Source organism: Nicotiana tabacum, chromosome 24 (assembly GCF_000715075.1).
Source record: "Nicotiana tabacum cultivar K326 chromosome 24, ASM71507v2, whole genome shotgun sequence".
Classification (NCBI taxonomy): Eukaryota; Viridiplantae; Streptophyta; class Magnoliopsida; order Solanales; family Solanaceae; genus Nicotiana; species Nicotiana tabacum.
The window spans coordinates 78,072,594-78,088,755 of record NC_134103.1 but is presented as its reverse complement, the minus strand read 5'-3'; the positions used below and the strand labels follow the sequence as shown (position 1 = coordinate 78,088,755).

General features: G+C 39.2%; 1 long non-coding RNA gene across 1 annotated transcript; it reads right to left on the bottom strand.

The window, feature by feature from the left end:
- Positions 1-6,982: 6,982 nt before the first annotated feature.
- Positions 6,983-8,459, bottom strand: LOC107816969 (uncharacterized). The gene is made up of 2 exons (XR_012706850.1): positions 8,121-8,459; positions 6,983-7,531 (listed from the first exon to the last, which is right to left on the bottom strand). It is a non-coding gene; the product is annotated as an uncharacterized LOC107816969 (long non-coding RNA).
- Between the last annotated feature and the right edge of the window lie 7,703 nt (positions 8,460-16,162).

The window sequence follows — 16,162 nt, the reverse complement described above, 5'->3', positions numbered from 1 at the left end:
TGTGAAATCTAAGTATGTTAAACATCCTTATAAGTCAGTTGAAAGGAATTCAAATCCTTTAGACTTAATTCACACAGATATTTGTGACATGAAGTCAATACCATCTCGCGGTGGAAAGAAGTATTTCATAACTTTTATTGACGATGGTACTCGATATTGCTATGTTTACTTACTGAATAGTAAAGATGAAGCAATAGACGCATTCAGGCAATACAAAAATGAAGTTGAAACGCAACTTAACAAGAAAGTAAAAATGATAAGAAGTGATAGGGGTGGTGAATATGAATCTCCTTTTGAAGAAATATGTTTAGAATATGGAATTATTCATCAAACAACAGCCCCTTACACGCCCCAATCTAATGGGATTGCGGAAAGAAAGAATCGCACATTAAAGGAGATGATGAATGCGTTGTTGATAAGTTCTGGTTTGCCACAGAACTTGTGGGGGAAGCCATTCTTACGGCTAATCGAATATTAAATCGAGTGCCCCATAGCAAAACACAATCCATTCCTTATGAACAATGGAAAGGAAGGAAGCCCAACTTGAATTATTTTAAAGTGTGGGGGTGTTTGGCAAAAGTGCAAGTTTCTAAACCCAAAAGGGTAAAGATAGGACCGAAAATCGTTGATTGTGTTTTCATAGGATATGCGACAAATAGTAAAGCATATCGATTTCTGGTTCATAAATCAGAAAATCCCGACATTCATAATAATACGGTTATAGAATCAGATAATGCTGAGTTCTTTGAAAATATATATCCGTATAAAAAGGAATGTGAGTCGTTTGGTGAAGGATCTAAACGATCTCGGGAAGAAACAAAAGAAAGTACATATAATCAGGAGGATCCAAGACGTAGTAAACGTCAAAGGACGTCTACTTCATTTGGACCAGATTTTGTGACTTTCTTATTGGAGAATGAGCCTCAAACATTTAAAGAAGCTATGACTTCTTCGAAATCATTGTTTTGGAAAGAGGCAGTCAATAGTGAAATAGAATCCATATTGAACAACCATACATGGAAATTGGTTGATCTTCCTCCTGGAAATAAACCTTTGGGTTCTAAATAGATTTTTAAGAGAAAAAACAAAGATGATGGCACTATTGATAAATTCAAGGCAAGGCTCGTAGTAAAAGGGTATAGACAACGAGAAGGTCTAGACTACTTTGATACATACTCTCCAGTTACAAGAATTACGTCCATACGGATGTTAGTAGCATTAGCTGCAGTGTATGGTCTTGAAATTCATCAAATGGATGTTAAGACGGCCTTCTTAAATGGAGAGTTGGAGGAAGAAATTTATATGGAACAACCTGAAGGGTTTGTGGTTCCAGGTAAAGAAAAGAAGGTATGTAGACTTGTTAAGTCTCTTTACGGACTAAAACAAGCACCCAAACAATGGCATGCGAAATTTGACCAAACAATGTTGTCAAATGATTTTAAGATAAATGAATGTGATAAATGCGTGTACATTAAAAATGTTCCAAATCACATAGTCATTTTAACCTATATGTGGATGATATGTTGATAATGAGTAATGACATTGCCAACATAAATGCTACTAAGCGTATGCTCAATAGCAAGTTTGATATGAAAGACTTGGGAGTTGCTGATTTAATTCTGGGAATTAAGATCAATAAGACTCCTCAAGGTCTGGCATTGTCACAATCTCATTATATTAAGACAGTACTTGAAAAATTCAAGCACTTGGGCTTTAAAGTTGCAAAGACTCCAATTGACGTGAATCTTGCATTAGCAAAGAACAAAGGCCAAAGCATATCACAATTGGATTATGCTCGTGTATTGGGATGCTTAATGTATATCATGAATTGTACACGACCAGACATAGCTTGTGCTATAAGTAAACTGAGTCGATATACGAGCAATCCAGGCCAATCTCATTGGATGGCAATGAAACGAGTTTTGGGATATTTAGAACATACCCAGAATTTTGAATTGCACTACAGTAATTTCCCTGCGGTGATTGAGGGATACTGTGATGCAAATTGGATCACCGGTTCAACTGATTCTAAGTCCACGAGTGGATATGTATTCACTATTGGTGGAGGAGCGGTATCTTGGAAGTCGTCCAAACAAACATGTATTGCCCGCTCTACAATGGAGGCTGAATTCATAGCCTTAGATAAAGCCGGTGAAGAAGCTGAATGGCTCCGAAATTTCTTGGAAGACATTCCATTTTGGCCCAAACCGTTGGCACCAATATGCATACATTGTGATAGTCAAGCGGCAATTGGAAGGGCTGGGAGCGTCATGTATAACGGTAAATCTCGTCATATACGACGAAGACATAAAACCGTTAGGCAATTACTCTCTAGAGGAATTATCACAATTGACTATGTAAAGTCAAGTGATAATGTGTCGGATCCACTTACAAAAGGCCTAACTAGAGAGGTAGTTGAGAAATCATCAAGGGGAATGGGGCTATGGCCGAGAACAAGTCATTGTGGCGGTAACTCTACCTAGAAGACTGGAGATCCCAAGATCTAGGTTCAAAGAGATCAAACAAAGTGATTAATGACGGTTCAACATTGTCAAATAAAATTTTAGTCCATTCTCGTGATGAGACAATGTTCAGTACCAAGGATAAAGCATTAAGGCTTTTTAATGATTTCTAAATTTGATACGGGGTATATCAAATAGTGTATCTACAGGATGACACGTTTAGGAATCACCTATTTAAGTGTGAAGTGTGAGCCGCTTCAAGGAGAACTTTGTAAGGCCAGTTCTCTACGCACTTATGAAACCAGGCGGTGTTCATGGCTGAAACGAACACAACAATGAGAACCAAAGACGGTTAAGGGTTGATTGTGTGACTTATGGTTGTCTAGGTATATACCAAAGATCGACGGTTCAAAGATATCAAATCTACCGATTGACCGAGTATATCCGACATAAGTTTACTACGGAAAGTTCAAAGGGAAACCTACTTATCCAGATGCAATTAATCCTTGCTTGTAAATCACACAGTTTTTCATGCATACTTCCGTGATATAGCCATTCCCCATTCATGTGGGGGATTGTTGAGGTTTTATTTTAAGATGTAATATTCTTAAAATGAGGGTGAATGGGAAATGGAGGGAAAATGAAATTTTGAGTAAAATTTTAAGTTTCCCCTCTTAACAATGAGACATTGTCCCATATTGGAAGTGGAAGACATTTTTGGTGGGTATATATATAATTGCTCTTCTTGTAGCTCTTAAAGAGTTAAGCAGAAAGCAAGCCTCGCGCCGTCGTCGTCGTCGCTCGCTCGGCTCGGCTTCGGCTACGGCTACGGTTTCGGCTTCGGCTTCGGCTTCGGATTTGGATTTGGATTTGGATTTGGATTTGGTCAAATGATCGATTGATTGATTAATTTTTTGGACCAAATTTATTTGTTAATAGTAAATATTAACGTAAGATTATCCGTATTTATAAACGGATATTTTCCAATCCGTGTATTGATAATTTGGCAGCCGGATAATGGTCTTCCCACCATGAAGTGCTTGCTCCACAAATATGAAGTGCTTGCTCCACAAATATGTAATGCTTGATCCACCATGAAGGGTGGACGTTTGGTCTTGCACTCCTTCTTGGCTGCTATATATATATGAGCAGCAAATGTTGAAGAAATACTCAACTCAACATACAATTCGCTCAACAAATTGGCTATACATTGCACTCCTTCCTCTCAGAACTTCCATACGTTTTTCTGAGTATATACTCCTTCGTTCTGCATTGTTTTTAACTTCAAACAAAGCAACTGTAAGTGTGATTTGCTACCGAACTTTGTGTTCGCCGAAACACTGGGGTTTGAAGTACCGCTACACCAGTGTGTTATTCGTTCTATCATGGGAGGAAATAATCCATTACCTTGGGTACTAGGAGGGGATTAAATTCCTTAAGGAAACACTGTGAATTCAGTGGGCTCGAATTTATTATTATTGTTTCATTACGTTAACTTATATTTTGCAGAATTAATATTTACAAATACAGCAATATTGACCGGGAATAACATATTTTTCTCCAGCCAAGCAGATCATAAGTAGTACTGCCTCCCTTTCAATCTATGACCTAGTTTGACTCGCCATTGTTTAAGAAAAAGTTATTATTTATTCTCGAAATCGGATAACTGTCACACCCTTTTTATGCCCCAAAACGATAATGTGTGTTATGGATGGTGGTAGGTTAAAAAGTTTTTTCAATTAAAGTGACAATTTAAAATAGGAATTATTTTATTATTCAGAGTCGCCACTTGGAATTGATTTTCGGGTGTTCCAAGTCACCTTTTATTTGAATCCCTAGTCAAAAGAAGGTTTGACTTTATTATTATTGGTCTGCGAAAACAAAGTCCGGATAAGGAATTCTGTTGATCGGGGAGAAGGTGTAAGGCATTCCCCGAGTCCCGTAGTTCTAGCACGGTCGCTTTATTGACTACAACTTGACTTTGATTAAATTTGGATAAACTGTGATTTATTGGTTTCCATGTTTTATCTATCCGCTTTTAATTATTAAAATATGGAATTATCTTTGAAACGAATCACTTGTGTAAATCCATTTTGTTTATTGTGCCAAAATCATGTCTCGCGTAAGTGTACACAATTAATAATATTTTATTATACTAAGATTGTTTTGACCAAAGTTGCGCTAACGCATACTTCAATTTTAATTTTTGGAAATCATAACTATGTCACGCGAACGTGTACATAATCACAATAATTTATTTATTAATACGCGCCTAAAGAATACTAGCGATTATTAAGATTTATTTTTTAATTACATCAATTTTATTGTAAGACTAAAGTTATGGAAGAATATTGTGAGAAAGGTGAAGTAATTTAGTTATATGAGCTAGCTATAGGTAGACCCAATTAAACTTAAAGAAAGATCATTTCTCGTTATCATCCAAGAAGAAAGAAAGCAAATTCTCCTACCCACTTTATTAAAATAGTTTCATCTACAATTAGTGTCAAGTTCAATTATCATTGTTTTAAGTCTAAAGATGACCCATTAATATGGCACTTAACCCTTTAATTTTAAACAAATCTTATTCAACTAATCTATTTAGCACTTAACTTTATACCTTCAGAAGAAATCTAAAGCTATAAAAAGAGGAACAATTGTAACGAAGAAACCAGCGTAGCAAATCCTCACGTGAACTCTCATTTCCACATAAAGATACCAAGAACAATATTCAGCAATTTGAGCAAGAATCTCGTAACAACATCATCCGCAAACATTAACTCAAACATCATTCACATGATAATGAAGATAGAATTATAACATAATCACAGTAATATTTGATCCGGCTAAAATAAACATTAAGAACATTAAAATAATATATTTATGCCAGAACAAAAATAGTAGAACAAGAGATTTGACCTTTATTGCTAAAATTTCCAGCAGGTACAGTGAAGAAGAAGCTCACAAACAGTAATCCTCAAGCGACGCTAGGAACTAGAAACTCGAATCGGAATCGGCAACCCCGGACGGACTTAGATCAACTTAGTTCGGACTGTAGTTTCGGGCTGATTTTCACACTGATTTTTGAGGTTTGAGTGGTGGTGATAAGGCTGTTTAACGGTGAGCTTAGAGGTTGGTCTCAAGTTGAAAACGGAGTTATTTTAGTGAAGTTTTTTGCCCCGTTTCGCGGCTGGAACAGTGAAGTTTTATAGATATTATGTGACTGCCTTTTCATGGAGTTTTTAGCTCGAATTAGTGGAGCTTATGAGCTGGTTTAAGGGGGTCATTTTCGTTATCTTTTTTTTTTCTTTTTCTTTTTTTTGGTGACGTTTTGGCTAGTTTTATAGAGTTATTTTTTCTGCATTTGTTTTTTTAGTAGAAAACAGGGGTTGATTTGGGGTATTTTTTGGATGGATTTCGGGGGTTCTGTCCGCTTTTCTTGAATGAGGGACATGTGGGGGGTTGTGAGTGGGGGACCAACATGGGGGACAAGGGAAAGTGGAGTAGAATAAAGAGTGGGGGACAAGCATGAGGGCAAGCATGGGGGACAAGAGAAAGTGGAGTGGGGATAAAGTGTGGGGGACAAAGAGTGGGGACACGCGTGGGAAGATGTGAGCGAAAAATATTCAAGCACGGTAAAAAATTAGGTGCTCACAATAACAATTAAATTTATAAGTGATTTTAAAAATATGCGGATTAATTTGATATAAAGCGATAGATTAAGACAAATTGAACAAACAAAGATAAAATAGATTCAAATCACACAAGGAGGATAGTTCCAGCCTTATTGAAATATTTAAATATTTACCCTCAATCCGGGCTCGCTATGGTCAGCATTAATGAACAAGAGAAAAAACTAATAACAGAGAAAATAATAATATATTGCTTTGAAATGCGTGTTACAATGTGTTTAATGAATTATTTGACCCCTTTATATAGTAGGGAAATTTTATAGGTACAACTCTATAAAAGGTAAAAAAATCTTCTAATTAACTTATTGCCGGTTCTTCATCGAAATGTGTCGAGATCTCCGTCGTGATATCCGGCCGGTCACGGATATTACGGCCTTCCATTGGCCGTGCTCGATTGTCTAACAATGTTCTTCGAAATCGTTCAAGGCTAAGACCGATTCCGAACCGTGACCTGATATTCTCGAGGGCGTCATGCCCCCGAATTGTGACTCGATGAGACTTTTCCTCGATTTCGGTCCCCTGTCATCATGTCTCGAGTTTGGCTTATTTTTTCGAAGACCGGGGTGTACCATGAGCCCGTTTTTACCCGTATACATATACTTTTGTTGAGATTTGTAATTTTAAACATATCATAGTAATTGTGTGGCTAATACATATTTGAAGCTTATATTCTTAAACATTTCATAATATTTGTATGGTTATCAAGGGCGTAGTTAGAATGACGAAAGCGGGTTCGGTTGAACCCATTAGCTTTAGTTCGAGCCTTGTATTTGCCTTAAAAATTCTATTGAATACGTATAAATTATTAATTTAGCACCCAGTAACTTGAAATGATTAGAATTCCAAACTTATAAGCTTGAAATCATGGTTTCGCCTCTGATGGTTATAAAAACTTCTCATTAATGATAAAATGACTAAAATAAAATAGCAATATATCATTTTTTTAACAAGACTAATAAAAAAAATGTATGAGTACTACTTTTTACTGCTAGTATATAGTGTCACTGAATTTGTATCGATTCACATCCGAGCTATTATAACTTAGTCTTAGACTGACAGGATTGGTTGGCAAGACTTGCCGTGTGTATATCCAGTGATAGATCGCATTTGGTGGAAACTTTCACCTTTACTTTGAACAGTACATTTAGTTTTACTTTGCCCTTCAGTTTCACGTAAATATTGAGCGGCAATATTCCTTTTTCAACCACGTCCGAATACAAATTGGGATCCGAAGATAGCCGATCCGCCATTATTATCAGCACAAAGTTAATAGCTGTCGTGGTTCGGGACCCAATCTTCCCCGCCGGGACGTGAACATCTCCGAACTCTTCACCTCTGTACTCGATATAAGGGTTGATGTCTTCGTATTGGAAACTAACCCTGTTGGCAGAGACAGATCTAGAGTGTTAGAAGTGGATTTGATTGAACTCGTCGTTATCGGAATAGATCATTTATGTGTGTGTGAAAACTCTTACTAGTACTCCCTGCATTTTATAAGAAGATGTTTGATAGGCTACGGGGTCAGCCCGGTTTACTAAGTTGGGATCCGAGTAAGGGCCGAACCATAAGGGTCTATTGTACGTAGTCTTACCCTGCATTTTTGCAAGAAGTTGTTTCCACGGCTTGAACCCGTGACCATAAAATTTGAGAAATTAAAGAAGAATTTTGATATATAAGTCAAATATATATAAAGTACCAAAATTATCCTTTTACATGAGTCTCTCCTTAAAATTATAAGAAGAATTTTTATATCAAATGGGTCTCAACAAAGTCATACGGTAAATGAGGATACTATGATCAAAGAATTCCAAGAAAAGAAATGGATCATTTTATTTCAGATAGGCTAAAAGAAAGTGTATCAGATAAAATGGAACAAAAAGGAATATTAAAAATATTAATTTTTAATCCATACTTCTAAAAAATTTAGAATCTTGAATCCACTAAGTTTAAATCTTAAATTCTATCTTACCTGTTAGGATTGTAAATGGAGAGGTCGCCGCTCATGGTAATGTTAAGGAATACCTTGAACCTGGCCGCGTCGATAGACACGGTCAGGTCCTTGAGAGTCAAGGAATCGAGCGTGACAACAGGACGCTTGGGTCTCAAAACAGTGAAATTCAAGATGGCAAAGGTTATAACCAGAATAATATGGGCGCATAGAACGAGCATGCATATTTTCCTTCTTCTCTTGTGTTTACGTGCGTATTTACAATCCGCAACGCTATATCTACTCTCTGGAGTTGATTCCATTTCCATTTGTAAAATTCTACTACTACTGCTAATTTCTTCTCTCATTTTGATTGTGCATGGTAAGATGATCGAGCAGTATTACTATTTATAAGTTGAGGCTTTAGAATAGTAACCCAAAGCCTACATAATTAATTATTTAGGCCTAATTTCAACGCGCAAAATTTAATGGCTTATTTTTAAAAAGCCAGCTACACTAATTGTCTACGTTTAGCATGGACAATAACCTAAGAATAAGATAGATAACAGTATCTAGGTGGTTTACTAGTTATGGAATGCTAATTTTGGTAAGCTGCAACTCTATGCCCTAGGGGACAAAAAATAACAAAAAAAATGATATTTTTTTACGCAGAAAACTATTATGAGAACATTAATTTGAGGCTGGACAAAAAATAAATTCTAACTCTAGCTACAACGAAAATGAATTTGCCTAGCGATGCTATAATCATTTATGTATATGGTAAAATATGATATGACACATGAGCGTATATAGGGAGGACACGTAGAACCCAAGACGGGAATGGTCAAAGACCGGACGCAGTCATTCTGCTTGTCACCGGAAAGGATAACGTTCATAAATGTGTGTTAAATACTCTGCGTCCGGTAGCATTTAATAGGGCATATTCTGCAGCATTAAGAGCGACGGTCCGTTACAAAAAATTTGACATTTATGTTCACTGTTACGTCTTCATCAATGACCCTCATAATTGACATTAAAGTAGGACACGATCATATGACCTCCTTCCCTATACATTGCTATAAATAGTAAGCTCAGTTATCATTGTAAAGAATAAGAATTTTCTGGCAAAACTTATATTGTATTCTATACAACGCCTAATACAATCTTATTTTCTTGCTCTATGATCTCATCATTGCTGGAAACCTTATTCCTCGAACTGTCATCTCTGCTATTTCATCAACATTTCAAGGCTAAGTATTATACATTTATTCAATTATTGTATTATTTCATAATTAAATTAGTTCACTTGTCTAGAAATCACGTACAAATTCATCTGTACCGTTTTATGGGTAAATAGTTTGGTGCCCACCGTGGGGCCTAGACAGACGTGCAATTAAATTGATCTTTGCTTTTTTTTACTAACGCAGTTTGATTATTTTAACAAAGAAAAAATCATTAAAAAAATGACAGATAACACTGTTAACAACACGCACAACCCTGAAATTCGAGGGGGTCAGCCTCATTTCGGGAATTCAATCAGTGGCACTCGCAATGAGGAACATGACGCGGATGCGGTGAGGGTCCTGCGAGAACAACAGGCAATTATTCTAGGTCATCTCACGCGATAAGATTAGGTTATGACGGAACTGAAGCAGGCACTGTCGGGGGCTTCAAATAATGCAAACATACGAGATCCAATTCCTCCCAGTGTGCCCGCAAACCAAACAACGCAGAGAGTCGAAATCAATACTCCCAGGGCGAAGTTGGCTCTAACGGGGTCGGGGGAGTAGATCTGGTCTCAACAACGAGAACGGCCCGTTCAAAATGAACTTTTACGGTTTATGAGGGAAGTAAACGCCAGCATGGACCAAATCCTGGACGCGCCACCAATATTGAAAGGCCCGGACTCGAAAAAGTATACTCAAATGTCGTATAAGCCGAGCGCGACACCAGAACTAATTCCGAAGCGGTTCAAAATTCCTGAAGTGACGAAGTAAGACGGGACTTCAGACCCACATGAGCATATTACCACTTATACAATGGCGGTAAAAGAAAATGATATAGTTCCCCATAAAATTGAATCTGTGTTGCTAAATAAATTTGGAGAAACTCTCACGAGGGGAGCCGACAAGAGTGGGTTGCTCTAGTAGTAAGCACCCTCCACTTCCAACCAAGAGGTTGTGAGTTCGAGTCACCCCAAGAGCAAGGTGGGAAGTTCTTGGAGGGAGGGAGCCGATGGTCTATCGGAAACAGCCTCTCTACCCCAGGGTAGGGGTAAGGTCTGCATACACACTACCCTCCCCAGACCCCAATAGTGGGATTATACTGGGTTGTTATTGTTGTATTATTGTTGTCTCACAAGGGGAGCCCTAATGTGGTATCCATTATTACCCGAGAATTCTATAGATTCCTTTGAGATGCTCGCGGATTCTTTTATCAAGCCTCATGCGGGTACCACAAAAGTACAATCCCGGAAGACCGACATATTCAGGATCGCACAGGGAGAATCCGAATTACTACGAGAGTTCGTTACCCGATTCCAGAAAGAGACAATGTTGCTCCCGGCTGTCCTGGATGAATGGGCAGTTGAAGCATTCACCAAAGGATTGAATTAGAGAAGCTCAAACGCTTCCAGGAAGCTGAAGGAGAGCCTTCTTGAGTTCCAAGCAACAACTTGGGCAAATGTCCACAACCGGTACGAGTCAAATATAAAGATCGAAGATGACCAGGTTGGTTCCATATCATCAGCCAAAGGACGGTAGAAGAGCGGAGAAAAATCAAAGGATGACTACGACGCGGACAGACAGACTTCGAGGGGCCAGTTTTTGCCCTACGAGCGGACCGAAGGCTGTGGAAGAAACTTTTGGGCAGCAAATAAGTTTATCATTGACAGAGGGATCGATCGTGGTCGAAACAATAGATCACTCCAGGATAAGGTGATGTCGGGGTCTCGGGATCCTTCTTAACCCAAGTTATCGGAATATAACTTCAATGTCAGTATGGTGGAGTTGGTGTTAGCCATAAGAAACATTAAAGATGCACGATTCCCGAGACTTATAAGATCTAATTCCAGCCAGAGAAATCCTGACTTATGGTGCAAGTACCACGGGACGAACGGTCATCGGACAGGGGACTGTCTGTGCCTTCGGGGAGAAGTGGCTATACTATTGAAGAATGGCAACCTCCGAGAATTCTTGAGTGAACGAGCTAAGAACAATTATGGTCATATCAAAGACAATGTGGAACCTTCGAAAGCAGGAGAAGAACCCACACGTCAAACGATCAATATGATCTTCGGGGGAATGAGATTAGCGGGGTCACCTTTTCGGCAGCAAAGAAGACAAAAGTATCAATAACTCATAGTAAAAGACTCTGGGAAGACGATATCACTTTTATGGAGGAGGACGCAAACGGATTGTTGTTACCACACAACGATGCACTGGTAAATTTCTTTAAATCTGTTAGATTTTAAGATTAAACGTGTTCTAGTGGATCTAGGAAGTTCGGCTAATATCATACAATAAAGAGTATTGGAGCAAGCTAAACTCACCGGAAGCATTATTCCGGCAATAAAGCTCATCGCCAGATTCAAGCTTGCAAATATGACGACCCGGGGAGAGATTTTGCTACTCACGAATGCTAAAGGAGTAATGAAAACAACTCTCTTCGAAGTAGTAGATGGTGATATGGGATACACCATCATCCTGGGAAGGCCATTGTTACACGAGATGATAGTTGTACCCTCAACATATCACCAATTGCTGAAGTTTCAAATGCCCGAAGGAATCAAGCAGAAAAGAGGTGATCAAGCGGAAACAATGGAGATAAATTCAATCATAATTTCCAGTAGCAAAGGGAAGGAACGCACGGCATAGCAATTACAGGAACCGGCACATATTCCTGAGCTGAAAGAGTTAGCCCGGAGGTGGAGCTGTCAGAACAATATCAGGTGCCAAGATATTTCCAAATTCCAGAAGAGACGGACGTAACGAAGTCCACGGCGGTGTAACTGGAGCAAGTTGCATTGTTCGAGGAATTCCTGGAAAGAAAATTCCATCCGGGGACAGGACTGCACCTGGAGCTCATGTCTGGTTTTATTGAATTCCTTAAATTTAATGCTGATTGTTTTGCATGGTCGCACGAGGATATGACCGGTAATATCCGTGCACAAGATGAGTTTGAATCCCAACGTATCTCCGATAAGGCAGAAGAAACGCCCCATTGCCGAGGCCAGGAATAAATTCGTCAAAGAAGAGGCAACTCGCTTGCTTAAAATCGGTTCGATCCGGGACGTAAGATATCCGAACTGGCTAGCCAATGTAGTAGTAGTTCCTAAAAAGAACAATAAATTTCGCATGTGTGTAGACTATAAAGACCTTAATAAGGCATGCCCAAAAGACTCGTTCCCACTGTCAAATATCGATCAAATGATTAATGCCACGGCCGGGCACGAGTTGACGAGTTTTCTCGATGCTTATTCCGGGTACAACCAAATAAAGATGAACCCGGAAGATCAGGAAAAAACTTCATTTATAATGAATTTCAGTACATATTGTTACAATGTAATGCCCTTCGAGTTGAAAAATGCCGGAGCCATTTTACGAGCGAGCCACTTATCAACGACTCGTAAATAAGATGTTCGAAAAGCAAATCGGAAAGACTATGGAAGTTTATATAGATGACATGCTCGTTAAGTCTTTGAATGCATGTGACCATCTTAAGCATTTGTAAGAAACATTCAACATCCTGAGGAAACATAACATGAAACTTAATCCCGAGAAGTGTGCGTTCGGGGTTAGTTCTGGTAAGTTTCTAGGATTTCTGGTCTCACAAAGGGGAATTGAGGTAAACCCCGACAAAATCAAAGCAATAGAGGATATCCCGGATCAATTATCGAACGTAAAATAAGTCCAAAGGCTCACAGGGAGATTAGTAGCTTTGAGGAGGTTCATTTCCTGGTCATCGCTTCTTCACACTGCTCAAAAAGAAGAAGAATTTCTAATGGATGCCAGAGTGCCAGCAGGATCTGAGGGATCTGAAGAAGTACTTATCGAGCCCTTCATTACTCTCAAAACTAAAAGAAGGCAAAACATAGTAAGTCTACCTCGCGGTTTCAGAAGTTGCGGTAAGTGCGATTTTAGTCCGGGAGGATGAAGGTACGCAATTTCTCATTTATTATGTTAGCAAAATTTTAACGGGAGCAGAAACTCGCTACCCATATTTGGAAAAACTGGCCTTAGCTCTCGTAGTCGTCGCTCAGAAGCTAAGGCCCTACTTCCAGTGTCACCCGATAGCTATAATGAATGTTTTCCCTTTGCGGAACATCTTCCATACACCCGAGCTCTCGGGCATATTGACCAAATGGGCCGTCGAAACGAGTGAGTTTGACATAGAATATAAACCAAGGACTATAATTAAGTCGCAAGTCTTGGCTGACTTCGTGGCTAATTTCAGTTCGGGACTACTGCCTCTAGCAACCAAGGAGGCAGCAATGGTGTCGGAATCGACATCGGGGGTTTGGATCTTATTTATGGACGGATCTTCCAACATAAAAGGGTATGGACTCAGAATAGTCTTAATCACGCCTTCGGGAAAAACCACAAGGCAGGCCATCAGGACGATCTCTTTAACTAATAATGAAGCAGAGTATGAAACTTTGATTGCAGGGCTCGAATTGGCCCGGGGACTTGATTCCGAGGTTATCGAAATTAAATGTGACTCGTAGATGGTGGTAAATCAGGTCTACGGGATCATTGATACCAAAGAAGAACGTATGCAACAATACATGGTAAAGGTCCAGGCTCTTTTGGCACGATTCCGGGAGTGGTCAATTACTCACATCTCGAGGGAGGATAACGCAGAAGTTGATGCATTAGCAAACTTAGGATTTTCAACAGGAATACAGGAATCGGAATCCGGGATGGTAGTACATTTGATGAGCTCAGTCCTGGATACGGATGGCTATTATGAGGTAATTCGACTAGTCTGGTCTGGGACTGGAGAAATGAAATAATCAACTATCTCGAGCATGGGAAATTGCTTGAAGACCCCAAAGCATCACGGGCGTTACACACCAGAGTTGCACGTTATAGCTTCAAGAGAGGCCAATTGTATAGAGAATCCTTCCAAGGTCCGCTGGCCCGATGCTTAGGAACGTCATAAGCTAATTATGTCATGAGAGAAGTCCATGAAGGGATAAGCGGCAATCACTCGTGCAAAGATTCTTTGGTGCTGAAGTTGGTACGGGCAGGATATTATTGGCCTCACATGGAACAAAATGCCAAAGACTTCGTACAAAAATGTGATAAGTGCCAACGCTACGCACAACTAGTACACCAACCAGCAAAACCCTTACATTCGGTTCTGTCCCCATGGTCGTTCATGAAATAGGGGATGGACATCGTTGGACCGCTGCCACCGGCTCCTGGAAAGCTAAGGTTTCTTTTAATTTTGACTGACCATTTTTCTAAATGGGTAGAGTTAGGTCCTTATCAGAAGATTGGAGAACGCAAAGTGGTCGATTTTCTGTGAGAAAATATAATTTGCAGATTCGGAATACCAAAAGAAATAGCTTGTGACAATGAGCCAAAGTTTTTCAGTGCAAAAGTTACAAAGTTAATCGAAGATTTGAAGATAAAGAGGATCACATCTTCCCCTTATCATCCGAGCACAAACGGTCAAGCGGAGTCAACAAACAAAGTGATTATTCAAAACCTCAAGAAAAGGCTGGAAGCGGCAAAAGGCAAATGGCCCGAAAAGTTGCCTGGAATTTTAATGGGCCTACCGAACAACGACCAAATCGAGTACATGAGAGACTTCTTTTTCCCTTGTGTACAGCGCTGAAGCCCTAATCCCAGTGGAAGTAGGGACTTGGATCATACGAGTTGGAGAACCATAATGGAGACAAGTTGCCTAGCAACTGGAACGAGGCACGCCTTAAAAGATATTATTGTTGATCAACATCATTCAAGCATAAAGTATGTGTTGCACTCTTTTTTTCTTCATCCAGTTTTTGTCCCAATTGAGTTTTTCTAGAAAGGTTTTTAATGAGGCAGCAACATAGAGCCTACTATGAAGACAGCAGCAATAAGACCTTTGGTAGCAAGGCAAACAAGCAAGCTTACACTCGGAGATGGTTAGAAAATCTTTGGTTTGATAGCAAATTCTCACTGGGAAGTTAAGTTTGCTACCGAACAAAGGTTACCCAACCGTTCACGAGCACAAACCACTAGAGGGTTGTTAGATATTCCTTCGCTCGATAGCATAAATTCATGAGGGGAAGTAAAGTTGTGTTACCAAGTTGAGGATTATCTAGCAATTCATTAGTGGAAGCTTCGAAGATACAAGACTTCCAGTGTTCCAATTCGCACTCTTCGCATTCGAACACTGGGGGGAAATGATATGAGGATATGACAATGACAATTGCCACGTCAATCGAGGAACAAAAATCCGAAAACTAAACGTATCATCAAGATCGAGGACTGCGCAGCCAGCCCCGTTGAAATAATTTGTACAAGATAGCCACAAGTAATGGCAATTTCTTTTGATCATAGCAAGTGCTTATATATTTTTTGAAAATAGAAGGAATAAAATGAAATCCTTTTGTTTTTATCTTATTTCTTATCTGAACGGTGAATAAACTTCGTAATTTGAAAGTTAAACAAATACTTCAAATGTTAGTGTCGTAATGAACAGGAGACGTCCACTTCAAGAGCATTGTAAACATAAGAGGGCACTCTCTTATAAAAACCCTCACGTTAAAGGGTTGGTTCTGGAAGAATCTATGCCCGAAATCAAAAATGCCTTCGGGGAAAAATACACCCGAAGCCACATATGAAAAGGAAGCAAAGAGTAAACTTACGCAAATACTTATACAAACCCTCACGTAAAAGAGATAATGCTCGGAACCAAAATGCTTCGAAGAAAACACATTCAAAAGTACACATAGTGAAGCGCAAACAAGAAAATATGCGCTGAACTCTTGAGCAAATGCAAAGATTAAAGACTTGCATGGATATTCAGACAAAAGCAAGACTCAAACGATACTTGAGCAAAAATATGTATTTATTTACAAGAACGTGCCA